Source organism: Pagrus pagrus (genome assembly GCF_965226575.1).
Source record: "Pagrus pagrus genome assembly, chromosome: 4".
In the NCBI taxonomy this organism is placed as follows: domain Eukaryota; kingdom Metazoa; phylum Chordata; class Actinopteri; order Spariformes; family Sparidae; genus Pagrus; species Pagrus pagrus.
The window spans coordinates 4620687-4636460 of record NC_140188.1 but is presented as its reverse complement, the minus strand read 5'-3'; the positions used below and the strand labels follow the sequence as shown (position 1 = coordinate 4636460).

The window sequence follows — 15774 nt, the reverse complement described above, 5'->3', positions numbered from 1 at the left end:
ATGCTCCGGTTTCTCCCACTTTCCTCGCAGCCATGAAGCCAATTGGGGGCTTTAAATTGCCCTCAAAAGCTAATTGGTAGCAGGAGGCTACCTTGATGACCAGGCTACTTCTACTCCACTTACCTCTGGCAATGTATGGAGACCAGTGGAGCAGGAGGCTACCTTGATGTCCAGGTTAGCTTTAAAAAAACTTTTTCAAAAACTTTTTCAAAAACCTTTCCCAATATTTGATAGTTGCATGGCCTTGATTTTTAAAGATCACCTGACAACCCCCCCCCCCCCCCCCCCCGTGTAAAATGTGGGGTTGTGCAGAGGCCTTTCTGTGCAGAGAAAAAGTGCCCCCACTTTCAAAGATCATCTGACCACAACACCAAAACAACACAAGCACACTGCAGTATCTCTGGCCCGTAACTGCCTGAGACCTGCCTGAGTTGTGACATCGGGTTTACTCCGGGATGCTCCGGTTTCTCCCACTTTCCTCGCAACCATGAAGCCAATTGGGGGCTTTAAATTGCCCTCAAAAGCTAATTGGTAGCAGGAGGCTACCTTGATGTCCAGGCTACTTCTACTCCACTGACCTTTGGCAATGTATGGAGACCAGTGGAGCAGGAGGTATCTTGATGTCCAGGTTAGCTTTAAAAAAAACTTTAAAAAAAACATTTTTCTCCCACTTTCCATAGAAAATAGACAATCGGAAACTTTAAATAATAGACCAATAATAATAATAATAATAATAATAATAATAATAATAATAGTAAGAGAAGAAGAAGGAAAAGAAGAAATACTGATATTAATAAATACTGATTCAATAAAAAAAGCTAAAATGTTAATTTCTATTTCTCTCTCATCATTCAGACAGCTTTAAATGTTCAACTCAAGCTGAAGTTTTGCAGATTCAGTTTCACTCATGAATTTTGTTTGTGAACAACAAACTTCATTGCGCAACAATGTTTTTTTGCATGTGAAAATCACTTTCCACTATGCAACAAACAATTCATTTTCAAATCAACATTAAAGCTTCTAGAGCTCCCTGCTCCAATATTATGGCTTTAATTTTATAAACTACATTTTAAGTTTGAAATTAGATTCTTGCACCAGTTTCAACATGTAACTACAATAATGGTGGGAGGATATAAGATTTTATTGCGGATCACAACAAAAACATTCAGGATAAGTTGATTGTCGTGAAATTCCATTATCAGGGCAATCGCAAATATTCTTGCATCAGTGACTTCAAAAAGCTGTCTAGCTCAATAACATACAGACCTTTATTGATTTCCTGATATATTTTGAATTGCACAAAGATATCACAGATTCCAAACTAGATAATGACAAAGGGATTAGGTGTCCACCACTTATTTATCCTTTATTTATGCAAGGGGACCGTATGATTGTATTTTTTATTTTATTTTATTCATGATAACCTTATTTAAGATTGTTTGATTGCTTTTCACTGAAAAGGATGTTAGCAAAAGAAAATGTGTGTCCTGTCTGTTGGTTCCATACAAAATGTGATGGAAGTGATTGCAGTATGTGGTAGTGCCATTTTGAGAGTTTAACATGTTGACATCCTGACCCATGACTACATTTTGTAATAATGTAATGTAGTCATGGGTCAAAGTTGTCAATAGAGTGGTGTAGGGATGATGTATTATTGTAGGCTGGACCTGGAAGTTAGCATCCCCCTGGTTCCATCGACAAAAAGCCTATGGGATTTTTGAACAGGATTTTAGGATATTGCTGAAAATAATCTCTGTGGCAAACATAAATTTAAGATACTTACAAGTTTTTTTCATCAAAGTAATCTTCATAGATGAACACCTCTTTTGTGATTTTCGAAAGTGTGAATTAAATCGCTAGATGTTAGGTTATAAACAGACTACATTGCCGTTGGATGACTTAAATGTCACCACCACTAAGCGTCTTACTACGCAATTACCATACATGTTTTCTATAAACTGATCAATGTACAAGTTGCCTGTTTTATTTGACACATTTAATTTCGCACAATCATTGTTAAAGTTGTCCAAAATAAAAAAATAAAGTCATAACATTGAAAGAGAATAGGTTATTTTCAACATGAAGTTCTTGGCCATTGCCCTCCTGTAAAACAGAAATTTGAAATCTAGATCTATTTGTTTGCATTTATGTTTATATATCTATTTTAATATTGTTGCTTGTTGACAGCTGAAGCCGCAAAAATGATCACTTTGTGTTCTTCTGGAGTTTTTCAGCCTTTGGTCTAAACTAATTTCTTCAATATTAAACAAACATCAGTCTCAATAAAGAAACCCATCAAAGGTTAAAAGAGATCTCATGAGCAGCAAAGAGAAAACATGAAGACAAAAAGGAATATTTTCTTGTGGAGAGAAATAAGGTTCTAGAATGCCTTTGTATCGCATTGTATGCCTTTGATGTATCACTAGTAAAAACAGATTGTCTTTGATGTTTGACCAACAGTTCTAAAACGCCTTTGATGTATCACTCTTGCTACACTTATAAATTAATAACCCTGGATTAAAACACACACATTTGGTTGTTGACTTAAGTTCAGCTAGTGTTAAAACTATCAGACCAGTAAGTGGAAACTTCGCCAAGTAATTAACAAACAAATCAAAGATGACACAATCAACAGAGGACACAACTCAGACACAGGAGTCATGTACCATCGATACTTTTCGACCACTGGTTGAATCCTATTTTCAAAGGATGACACCAGAAGGATGGACAATGCTGGCTTTTGGATCTCCTGATGAGGCCACAAGGATTATGCTGGCAGACTTGCTTTTGCACATAAAAACATCTGTGTCTAAAGCTTTGCTGGCCCAACTTAAGACACGTGAAGACGTGCCTTTGGACAGTGACACTCTAGATGCGCACAATGTTACCGATGGACTTACTCAAACTTTTGCCGATGCTCTGGGTGTTTCTGACCCAGTCCAGTCTGTCAGCTCAAAACAATTGTCAGACTTGGTTAGCAAAGAGATTGTAGAGAGCGTCAACTCTGCACTCTCCACTAGTTTGGACATCGAGGAGCCCGTAATCGATCGGCACATCACTTGCCCCAGCAGACTTAATGCTATGGTTGAACATGCCAGCAAAATATTGATGGCATTGAGACCCAAGATGAAATTTTCTTCCACGTCCGAGTTAGGTCGACAGAAGAAGGAAGAAAATCTTAAGTCTGCAGTCAGTCAGTCATCAGTCAGAACAGTGGAAACAGACAGCTTAGAGAGTGTCTCATCAGAAGACAGCTTTGTGCAAGCAGCATCTAAAGTTGCCTTGAGAATAATTAGGAAAGAGCTGGACGACATCGCAAAACCTGTTTTGGATGACGCGTCTGCGTATGAGACGCTGCAATCCGAAACCTCTAAGGAGATTATGGCTGTTGCAGATGACATCGCTGAGTTCATTGTAGAAAAGACTGTGAGTTTGGAAGAGACAGACATTGCAAGTCCCAGTCCAAAACCCAAACGGAAGCACAAACTGAAAGTAGTGGTCAGCAAGATAAAAACATTTGTTGCAAAGACTCTTGCCAAAGCAGGCATTTGTCGCATTGCAGCAAAGCTGAAGGCCAAATTCCATCAGGACACCAGCAGTGAAAGCAGTCAGTCGTTGCAGCCACTCATGGATAGTATTGACTCTCTGCTTCAGACAGAAGATGGTGAAAGTAATGGTGAAAATGAGCTGGCTTTGGTTCCTTTGTTCAAAAAAATTTCCAGTGGTAAATCCCAGGAAGTCACTAAGGAACTGAGTTTTGTCCTCTACAATTACATCACAGATGGAATCATCCCTGAGGTTGTCCATGTAACACAAACACCTGGGACACAAACTTGCTCGGACAGTGATGTTGCCATTCCATGTACTACCATGTATGCTGACATCGAGATCCAAGTGCTGAATTTTCTAGCCCTAATTAGCTGGTGGCTGTATACTCAGAGTGACAACCACAGTCAAAGGGTGACAAAGGCTTTAATGCACCACGTGCCAAAGACTCCCAAGACAGCCTCAAAAGTTGAGGAGACGCCACAGGTCATACAAAACAAAATGTCTGTCCAACTACTCGTGGAGATGGTGGTTTGGGATACATTCCTCAAAGTCCATGTGCTTTCTAAAAACAAAGATGACATCATTCAGCGTCTATTTGAAACCACATGGGCTAAGGTTGAAGGTGCAGATTTAAACATCAAATGTTTAAAAACCCTCAGAAAGGCCATTTTTAAAGACCTGTGTGGAATTTATGGCAGTGCAGAGATGCTATTGCTTTCACTGAATTTGAAAGACCCAATACTTGATAATTGTATGGCCTTGATTTTTAAAGATCACCTGACAACCCCACCAAAACAACCTAGCGCCATCTGCAGGTTCTTCTCCTCTGTGGGCAAATTCATCTCCAAGCCATTCAGACGTACAAAGGTTAGTCCCCTGATGGCTGCTGGCAGTTTTCAACTACCTGTGTAAAACGTGGGGTTGTGCAGAGGCCTTGTCTTCTATGGTGACATGGGGTTTACTCCGGGGTGCTCCGGTTTCTCCCACTTTCCTCGCAACCACGAAGCCAATTGTGGGCTTTAAATTGCCCTCAAAAGCTAATTGGTAGCAGGAGGCTACCTTGATGTCCAGGTTAGCTTTAAAAAAACTTTTTAAAAAACTTTAAACCCCCCCCCCCCGTGTAAAACGTGGGGTTGTGCAGAGGCCTTTCTGTGCAGAGAAAAAGTGCCCCCACTTTCAAAGATCATCTGACCACACCACCAGAACAACACAAGCACACTGCAGGTTCTCTGGCCCGTAACTGCCTGAGACCTGCCTGAGTTGTGACATGGGGTTTACTCCGGGATGCTCCGGTTTCTCCCACTTTCCTCGCAACCACGAAGCCAACTGGGGGATTTAAATTACCCTCAAAAGCTAATTGGTAGCAGGAGGCTACACCTTGATGTCCAGGCTACCTCTACTCAACTGACCTCTGGCAATGTATGGAGACCAGTGGAGCAGGAGGCTACCTTGATGTCCAGGTTAGCTTTAAAAAAACTTTTTAAAAAACTTAAAAAAAAAACGTTTCCCAATACTTGATAGTTGCATGGCCTTGATTTTTAAAGATCACCTGACAACCCACCCCCTGTGTAAAACGTGGGGTTGTGCAGAGGCCTTTCTGTGCAGAGAAAAAGTGCCCCCACTTTCAAAGATCATCTGACCACACCACCAGAACAACACAAGCACACTGCAGTATCTCTGGCCCGTAACTGCCTGAGACCTGCCTGAGTTGTGACATGGGGTTTACTCCGGGATGCTCCGGTTTCTCCCACTTTCCTCGCAACCACGAAGCCAATTGTGGGCTTTAAATTGCCCTCAAAAGCTAATTGGTAGCAGGAGGCTACCTTGATGTCCGGGTTAGCTTTAAAAAAACTTTTTAAAAAACTTAAAAAAAAAACGTTTCCCAATACTTGATAGTTGCATGGCCTTGATTTTTAAAGATCACCTGACAACCCACCCCCTGTGTAAAATGTGGGGTTGTGCAGAGGCCTTTCTGTGCAGAGAAAAAGTGCTCCCACTTTCTAAGATCATCTGACCACACCACCAGAACAACACAAGCACACTGCAGGTTCTCTGGCCCGTAACTGCCTGAGACCTGCCTGAGTTGTGACATTGGGTTTACTCCGGGATGCTCCGGTTTCTCCCACTTTCCTCGCAGCCATGAAGCCAATTGGGGGCTTTAAATTGCCCTCAAAAGCTAATTGGTAGCAGGAGGCTACCTTGATGTCCAGGCTACTTCTACTCAAATGACCTCTGGCAATGTATGGAGACCAGTGGAGCAGGAGGCTGCCTTGATGTCCAGGTTAGCTTTAAAAAAACTTTTTCAAAAACTTTTTAAAAAACCTTTCCCAATATTTGATAGTTGCATGGCCTTGATTTTAACAACCCCCCCCCCCCCGGGGTAAAACGTGGGGTTGTGCAGAGGCCTTTCTGTGCAGAGAAAAAGTGCCCCCACTTTCTAAGATCATCTGACCACACCACCAGAACAACACAAGCACACTGCAGTATCTCTGGCCCGTAACTGCCTGAGACCTGCCTGAGTTGTGACATGGGGTTTACTCCGGGATGCTCCGGTTTCTCCCACTTTCCTCGCAACCATGAAGCCAATTGGGGGATTTAAATTGCCCTCAAAAGCTAATTGGTAGCAGGAGGCTACCTTGACGTCCAGGGTAGCTTTAAAAAAACGTTTTAAAAAACCTTTCCCAATATTTGATAGTTGCATGGCCTTGATTTTTAAAGATCACATGACAACCCCCCCCCCCCCCCCGCCCCCCCCTGTAAAACGTGGGGTTGTGCAGAGGCCTTTCTGTGCAGAGAAAAAGTGCCCCCACTTTCAAAGATCATCTGACCACACCACCAGAACAACACAAGCACACTGCAGTATCTCTGGCCCGTAACTGCCTGAGACCTGCCTGAGTTGTGACATTGGGTTTACTCCGGGATGCTCCGGTTTCTCCCACTTTCCTCGCAACCACGAAGCCAATAGGGGGCTTTAAATTGCCCCCAAAAGCTTATTGGTAGCAGGAGGCTACCTTGATGACCAGGCTACTTCTACTCCACTGACCTCTGTCAATGTATGGAGACCAGTGGAGCAGGAGGCTACCTTGATGTCCAGGTTAGCTTTAAAAAAACTTTTTCAGAAACTTTTTAAAAAACCTTTCCCAATATTTGATAGTTGCATGGCCTTGATTTTTAAAGATCACCTGACAACCCCCCCCCCCCCCCAGTGTAAAATGTGGGGTTGTGCAGAGGCCTTTCTGTGCAGAGAAAAGTGCCCCCACTTTCAAAGATCATCTGACCACACCACCAAAACAACACAAGCACACTGCAGTATCTCTGGCCCGTAACTGCCTGAGACCTGCCTGAGTTGTGACATCGGGTTTACTCCGGGATGCTCCGGTTTCTCCCACTTTCCTCGCAACCATGAAGCCAATTGGGGGCTTTAAATTGCCCTCAAAAGCTAATTGGTAGCAGGAGGCTACCTTGATGTCCAGGCTACTTCTACTCCACTGACCTTTGGCAATGTATGGAGACCAGTGGAGCAGGAGGCTACCTTAATGTCCAGGTTAGCTTTAAAAAAAACTTAAAAAAAAATCCTTTTTCTCATACTTTCCATAGAAAATAAACAATCGGAAATTTTAAATGATAGACCAATAATAATAAAAATAATAATAATAAGAGAAGAAGAAGGAAAAGAAGAAATACTGATATTAATAAATACTGATTCAATAAAAAAAAGCTAAAATGTTAATTTCTATTTCTCTCTCATCATTCGCTGACAGCTTTAAATGTTCAACTCAAGCTGAAGTTTTGCAGATTCAGTTTCACTCATGAATTTTGTTTCTGAACAACAAACTTCATTGCGCAACAATGTTTTTTTGCATGTGAAAATCACTTTCCACTATGCAACAAACAATTCATTTTCAAATCAACATTTAAGCTTCTAGAGCTCCCTGCTCTAATATTATGGCTTTAATTTTATAAAAACTACATTTTAAGTTTGAAATTAGAGTCTTGCACCAGTTATTTATCCTTTATTTATGCAAGGGGACCATATGATTGTATTTTTTATTTTATTTTATTCATGATAACCTTATTTAAGATTGTTTGATTACTTTTCACTGAAAAGGATGTTAGCAAAAAAAAAATGTGTGTCCTGTCTGTTGGTTCCATACAAAATGTGATGGAAGTGATTGCAGTATGTGGTAGTGCCATTTTGAGAGGATAACATGTTGACATCCTGACCCATGACTACATTTTGTAATAATGTAATGTAGTCATGGGTCAAAGTTGTCAATAGAGTGGTGCAGGGATGATGTATTATTGTAGGCTGGACCTAGAAGTTAGCATCCCCCTGGTTCCATCGACAAAAAGCCTATGGCATTTTTGAACAGGATTTTAGGATATTGCTGAAAATAATCTCTGTGGCAAACATAAATTTAAGATACTTACAAGTTTTTTTCATCAAAGTAATCTTCATAGATGAACACCTCTTTTGTGATTTTCGAAAGTGTGAATTAAATCGCTAGATGTTAGGTTATAAACAGACTACATTGCCGTTGGATGACTTAAATGTCACCACCACTAAGCGTCTTACTACGCAATTACCATACATGTTTTCTATAAACTGATCAATGTACAAGTTGCCTGTTTTATTTGACACATTTAATTTCGCACAATCATTGTTAAAGTTGTCCAAAATAAAAAAATAAAGTCATAACATTGAAAGAGAATAGGTTATTTTCAACATGAAGTTCTTGGCCATTGCCCTCCTGTAAAACAGAAATTTGAAATCTAGATCTATTTGTTTGCATTTATGTTTATATATCTATTTTAATATTGTTGCTTGTTGACAGCTGAAGCTGCAAAAATGATCACTTTGTGTTCTTCTGGAGTTTTTCAGCCTTTGGTCTAAACTAATTTCTTCAATATTAAACAAACATCAGTCTCACTAAAGAAACCCATCAAAGGTCAAAAGAGATCTCATGAGCAGCAAAGAGAAAACATGAAGACAAAAAGGAATATTTTCTTGTGGAGAGAAATAAGGTTCTAGAATGCCTTTGTATCGCATTGTATGCCTTTGATGTATCACTAGTAAAAACAGATTGTCTTTGATGTTTGACCAACAGTTCTAAAATGCCTTTGATGTATCACTCTTGCTACACTTATAAATTAATAACCCTGGATTAAAACACACACATTTGGTTGTTGACTTAAGTTCAGCTAGTGTTAAAACTATCAGACCAGTAAGTGGAAACTTCGCCAAGTAATTAACAAACAAATCAAAGATGACACAATCAACAGAGGACACAACTCAGACACAGGAGTCATGTAGCATCGATACTTTTCGACCACTGGTTGAATCCTATTTTCAAAGGATGACACCAGAAGGATGGACAATGCTGGCTTTTGGATCTCCTGATGAGGCCACAAGGATTATGCTGGCAGACTTGCTTTTGCAGATAAAAACATCTGTGTCTAAAGCTTTGCTGGCCCAACTTAAGGCACATGAAGACGTGCCTTTGGACAGTGAAACTCTAGATGCGCACAATGTTACCGATGGACTTACTCAAACTTTTGCCGATGCTCTGGGTGTTTCTGACCCAGTTCAGTCTGTCAGCTCAAAACAATTGTCAGACTTGGTTAGCAAGGAGATTGTAGAGAGCGTCAACTCTGCACTCTCCACTAGTTTGGACACCGAGGAGCCTGTAATCGATCGGCACATCACTTGCCCCAGCAGACTTAATGCTATGGTTGAACATGCCAGCAAAATATTGATGGCATTGAGACCCAAGATGAAATTTTCTTCCACGTCCGAGTTAGGTCGACAGAAGAAGGAAGAAAATCTTAAGTCTGCAGTCAGTCAGTCATCAGTCAGAACAGTGGAAACAGACAGCTTAGAGAGTGTCTCATCAGAAGACAGCTTTGTGCAAGCAGCATCTAAAGTTGCCTTGAGAATAATTAGGAAAGAGCTGGACGACATCGCAAAACCTGTTTTGGATGACGTGTCTGCGTATGAGACGCTGCAATCCGAAACCTCTAAGGAGATTATGGCTGTTGCAGATGACATCGCTGAGTTCATTGTAGAAAAGACTGTGAGTTTGGAAGAGACAGACATTGCAAGTCCCAGTCCAAAACCCAAACGGAAGCACAAACTGAAAGTAGTGGTCAGCAAGATAAAAACATTTGTTGCAAAGACTCTTGCCAAAGCAGGCATTTGTCGCATTGCAGCAAAGCTGAAGGCCAAATTCCATCAGGACACCAGCAGTGAAAGCAGTCAGTCGTTGCAGCCACTCATGGATAGTATTGACTCTCTGCTTCAGACAGAAGATGGTGAAAGTAATGGTGAAAATGAGCTGGCTTTGGTTCCTTTGTTCAAAAAAATTTCCAGTGGTAAATCCCAGGAAGTCACTAAGGAACTGAGTTTTGTCCTCTACAATTACATCACAGATGGAATCATCCCTGAGGTCGTCCAAGTAACACAAACACCTGGGACACAAACTTGCTCGGACAGTGATGTTGCCATTCCATGTACTACCATGTATGCTGACATCGAGATCCAAGTGCTGAATTTTCTAGCCCTAATTAGCTGGTGGCTGTATACTCAGAGTGACAACCACAGTCAAAGGGTGACAAAGGCTTTAATGCACCACGTGCCAAAGACTCCCAAGACAGCCTCAAAAGTTGAGGAGACGCCACAGGTCATACAAAACAAAATGTCTGTCCAACTACTCGTGGAGATGGTGGTTTGGGATACATTCCTCAAAGTCCATGTGCTTTCTAAAAACAAAGATGACATAATTCAGCGTCTATTTGAAACCACATGGGCTAAGGTTGAAGGTGCAGATTTAAACATCAAATGTTTAAAAACCCTCAGAAAGGCCATTTTTAAAGACCTGTGTGGAATTTATGGCAGTGCAGAGATGCTATTGCTTTCACTGAATTTGAAAGACCCAATACTTGATAATTGTATGGCCTTGATTTTTAAAGATCACCTGACAACCCCACCAAAACAACCTAGCGCCATCTGCAGGTTCTTCTCCTCTGTGGGCAAATTCATCTCCAAGCCATTCAGACGTACAAAGGTTAGTCCCCTGATGGCTGCTGGCAGTTTTCAACTACCTGTGTAAAACGTGGGGTTGTGCAGAGGCCTTGTCTTCTATGGTGACATGGGGTTTACTCCGGGGTGCTCCGGTTTCTCCCACTTTCCTCGCAACCACGAAGCCAATTGTGGGCTTTAAATTGCCCTCAAAAGCTAATTGGTAGCAGGAGGCTACCTTGATGTCCAGGTTAGCTTTAAAAAAACTTTTTAAAAAACTTTAAACCCCCCCCCCCCCGTGTAAAACGTGGGGTTGTGCAGAGGCCTTTCTGTGCAGATAAAAAGTGCTCCCACTTTCTAAGATCATCTGACCACACCACCAGAACAACACAAGCACACTGCAGGTTCTCTGGCCCGTAACTGCCTGAGACCTGCCTGAGTTGTGACATGGGGTTTACTCCGGGATGCTCCGGTTTCTCCCACTTTCCTCGCAACCACGAAGCCAATTGGGGGATTTAAATTACCCTCAAAAGCTAATTGGTAGCAGGAGGCTACACCTTGATGTCCAGGCTACCTCTACTCAACTGACCTCTGGCAATGTATGGAGACCAGTGGAGCAGGAGGCTACCTTGATGTCCAGGTTAGCTTTAAAAAAACTTTTTAAAAAACTTAAAAAAAAAACGATTCCCAGTACTTGATAGTTGCATGGCCTTGATTTTTAAAGATCACCTGACAACCCACCCACTGTGTAAAATGTGGGGTTGTGCAGAGGCCTTTCGGTGCAGAGAAAAAGTGCTCCCACTTTCTAAGATCATCTGACCACACCACCAGAACAACACAAGCACACTGCAGGTTCTCTGGCCCGTAACTGCCTGAGACCTGCCTGAGTTGTGACATGGGGTTTACTCCGGGATGCTCCGGTTTCTCCCACTTTCCTCGCAACCACGAAGCCAACTGGAGGATTTAAATTGCCCTCAAAAGCTAATTGGTAGCAGGAGGCTACCTTGATGACCAGGCTACTTCTACTCCACTGACCTCTGGCAATGTATGGAGACCAGTGGAGCAGGAGGCTACCTTGATGTCCAGGTTAGCTTTAAAAAAACTTTTTAAAAAACTTTTTAAAAAACCTTTCCCAATACTTGATAGTTGCATGGCCTTGATTTTAAAAGGTCACCTGACAACGCCCCCCCCCCCCCCCCCCCCCGTGTAAAATGTGGGGTTGTGCAGAGGCCTTTCTGTGCAGAGAAAAAGTGCCCCCACTTTCAAAGATCATCTGACCACACCACCAAAACAACACAAGCACACTGCAGTATCTCTGGCCCGTAACTGCCTGAGACCTGCCTGAGTTGTGACATGGGGTTTACTCCGGGAATGCTCCGGTTTCTCCCACTTTCCTCGCAACCACGAAGCCAACTGGGGGATTTAAATTGCCCTCAAAAGCTAATTGGTAGCAGGAGGCTACACCTTGATGTCCAGGCTACCTCTACTCCACTGACCTCTGGCAATGTATGGAGACCAGTGGAGCAGGAGGCTACCTTGATGTCCAGGTTAGCTTTAAAAAAACTCTTTAAAAAAACTTGAAAAAAAAAAACCTTTCCCAATACTTGATAGTTGCATGGCCTTGATTTTTAAAGATCACCTGACAACCCCCCCTGTGTAAAATGTGGGGTTGTGCAGAGGCCTTTCTGTGCAGAGAAAAAGTGCCCCCACTTTCAAAGATCATCTGACCACACCACCAAAACAACACAAGCACACTGCAGTATCTCTGGCCCGGTACTGCCTGAGAACTGCCTGAGTTGTGACATTGGGTTTACTCCGGGATGCTCCGGTTTCTCCCACTTTCCTCGCAGCCATGAAGCCAATAGGGGGCTTTAAATTGCCCTCAAAAGCTAATTGGTAGCAGGAGGCTACCTTGACGTCCAGGCTACTTCTACTCCACTGACCTCTGGCAATGTATGGAGACCAGTGGAGCAGGAGGCTACCTTGATGTCCAGGTTAGCTCTAAAAAAACTTTTTAAAAAACTTTTCCCAATACTTGATAGTTGCATGGCCTTGATTTTTAAAGATCACCTGACAACCCACCCCCTGTGTAAAATGTGGGGTTGTGCAGAGGCCTTTCTGTGCAGAGAAAAAGTGCCCCCACTTTCAAAGACCATCTGACCACACCACCAAAACAACACAAGCACACTGCAGTATCTCTGGCCCGTAACTGCCTGAGACCTGCCTGAGTTGTGACATCGGGTTTACTCCGGGATGCTCCGGTTTCTCCCACTTTCCTCGCAGCCATGAAGCCAATTGGGGGCTTTAAATTGCCCTCAAAAGCTAATTGGTAGCAGGAGGCTACCTTGATGTCCAGGCTACTTCTACTCCACTGGCCTCTGGCAATGTATGGAGACCAGTGGAGCAGGAGGCTGCCTTGATGTCCAGGTTAGCTTTAAAAAAAACTTTAAAAAAAAAACATTGTTCTCCCACTTTCCATAGAAAATAGACAATCGGAAACTTTAAATAATAGACCAATAATAATAATAATAATAGGAATAATAATAAGAGAAGAAGAAGGAAAAGAAGAAATACTGATATTAATAAATACTGATTCAATAAAAAAAGCTAAAATGTTAATTTCTATTTCTCTCTCATCATTCAGACAGCTTTAAGTGTTCAACTCAAGCTGAAGTTTTGCAGATTCAGTTTCACTCATGAATTTTGTTTGTGAACAACAAACTTCATTGCGCAACAATGTTTTTTTGCATGTGAAAATCACTTTCCACTATGCAACAAACAATTCATTTTCAAATCAACATTTAAGCTTCTAGAGCTCCCTGCTCCAATATTATGGCTTTAATTTTAAGTTTGAAATTAGAGTCTTGCACCAGTTATTTATCCTTTATTTATGCAAGGGGACCATATGATTGTATTTTTTATTTTATTTTATTCATGATAACCTTATTTAAGATTGTTTGATTGCTTTTCACTGAAAAGGATGTTAGCAAAAGAAAATGTGTGTCCTGTCTGTTGGTTCCATACAAAATGTGATGGAAGTGATTGCAGTATGTGGTAGTGCCATTTTGAGAGGATAACATGTTGACATCCTGACCCATGACTACATTTTGTAATAATGTAATGTAGTCATGGGTCAAAGTTGTCAATAGAGTGGTGCAGGGATGATGTATTATTGTAGGCTGGACCTAGAAGTTAGCATCCCCCTGGTTCCATCGACAAAAAGCCTATGGCATTTTTGAACAGGATTTTAGGATATTGCTGAAAATAATCTCTGTGGCAAACATAAATTTAAGATACTTACAAGTTTTTTTCATCAAAGTAATCTTCATAGATGAACACCTCTTTTGTGATTTTCGAAAGTGTGAATTAAATCCCTAGATGTTAGGTTATAAACAGACTACATTGCCGTTGGATGACTTAAATGTCACCACCACTAAGCGTCTTACTACGCAATTACCATACATGTTTTCTATAAACTGATCAATGTACAAGTTGCCTGTTTTATTTGACACATTTAATTTCGCACAATCATTGTTAAAGTTGTCCAAAATAAAAAAATAAAGTCATAACATTGAAAGAGAATAGGTTATTTTCAACATGAAGTTCTTGGCCATTGCCCTCCTGTAAAACAGAAATTTGAAATCTAGATCTATTTGTTTGCATTTATGTTTATATATCTATTTTAATATTGTTGCTTGTTGACAGCTGAAGCTGCAAAAATGATCACTTTGTGTTCTTCTGGAGTTTTTCAGCCTTTGGTCTAAACTAATTTCTTCAATATTAAACAAACATCAGTCTCACTAAAGAAACCCATCAAAGGTCAAAAGAGATCTCATGAGCAGCAAAGAGAAAACATGAAGACAAAAAGGAATATTTTCTTGTGGAGAGAAATAAGGTTCTAGAATGCCTTTGTATCGCATTGTATGCCTTTGATGTATCACTAGTAAAAACAGATTGTCTTTGATGTTTGACCAACAGTTCTAAAACGCCTTTGATGTATCACTCTTGCTACACTTATAAATTAATAACCCTGGATTAAAACACACACATTTGGTTGTTGACTTAAGTTCAGCTAGTGTTAAAACTATCAGACCAGTAAGTGGAAACTTCGCCAAGTAATTAACAAACAAATAAAAGATGACACAATCAACAGAGGATACAACTCAGACACAGGAGTCATGTACCATCAATACTTTTCGACCACTGGTTGAATCCTATTTTCAAAGGATGACACCAGAAGGATGGACAATGCTGGCTTTTGGATCTCCTGATGAGGCCACAAGGATTATGCTGGCAGACTTGCTTTTGCACATAAAAACATCTGTGTCTAAAGCTTCGCTGGCCCAAGTTAAGGCACATGAAGACGTGCCTTTGGACAGTGAAACTCTAGATGCGCACAATGTTACTGATGGACTTACTCAAACTTTTGCCGATGCTCTGGGTGTTTCTGACCCAGTCCAGTCTGTCAGCTCAAAACAATTGTCAGACTTGGTTAGCAAAGAGATTGTAGAGAGCGTCAACTCTGCACTCTCCACTAGTTTGGACACCGAGGAGCCTGTAATCGATCGGCACATCACTTGCCCCAGCAGACTTAATGCTATGGTTGAACATGCCAGCAAAATATTGATGGCATTGAGACCCAAGATGAAATTTTCTTCCACGTCTGAGTTAGGTCGACAGAAGAAGGAAGAAAATCTTAAGTCTGCAGTCAGTCAGTCATCAGTCAGAACAGTGGAAACAGACAGCTTAGAGAGTGTCTCATCAGAAGACAGCTTTGTGCAAGCAGCATCTAAAGTTGCCTTGAGAATAATTAGGAAAGAGCTGGACGACATCGCAAAACCTGTTTTGGATGACGTGTCTGCGTATGAGACGCTGCAATCCGAAACCTCTAAGGAGATTATGGCTGTTGCAGATGACATCGCTGAGTTCATTGTAGAAAAGACTGTGAGTTTGGAAGAGACAGACATTGCAAGTCCCAGTCCAAAACCCAAACGGAAGCACAAACTGAAAGTAGTGGTCAGCAAGATAAAAACATTTGTTGCAAAGACTCTTGCCAAAGCAGGCATTTGTCGCATTGCAGCAAAGCTGAAGGCCAAATTCCATCAGGACACCAGCAGTGAAAGCAGTCAGTCGTTGCAGCCACTCATGGATAGTATTGACTCTCTGCTTCAGACAGAAGATGGTGAAAGTGATGGTGAAAATGAGCT

The 15774-nt window shown here is 41.4% G+C and overlaps 1 long non-coding RNA gene across 1 annotated transcript; it reads right to left on the bottom strand.

Moving 5' to 3' along the window:
* Positions 1 to 1965: 1965 nt before the first annotated feature.
* On the bottom strand, positions 1966 to 14673 carry LOC311256233. The gene is made up of 2 exons (XR_014622455.1): positions 14495 to 14673; positions 1966 to 8668 (listed from the first exon to the last, which is right to left on the bottom strand). It is a non-coding gene; the product is annotated as an uncharacterized lncRNA (long non-coding RNA).
* Between the last annotated feature and the right edge of the window lie 1101 nt (positions 14674 to 15774).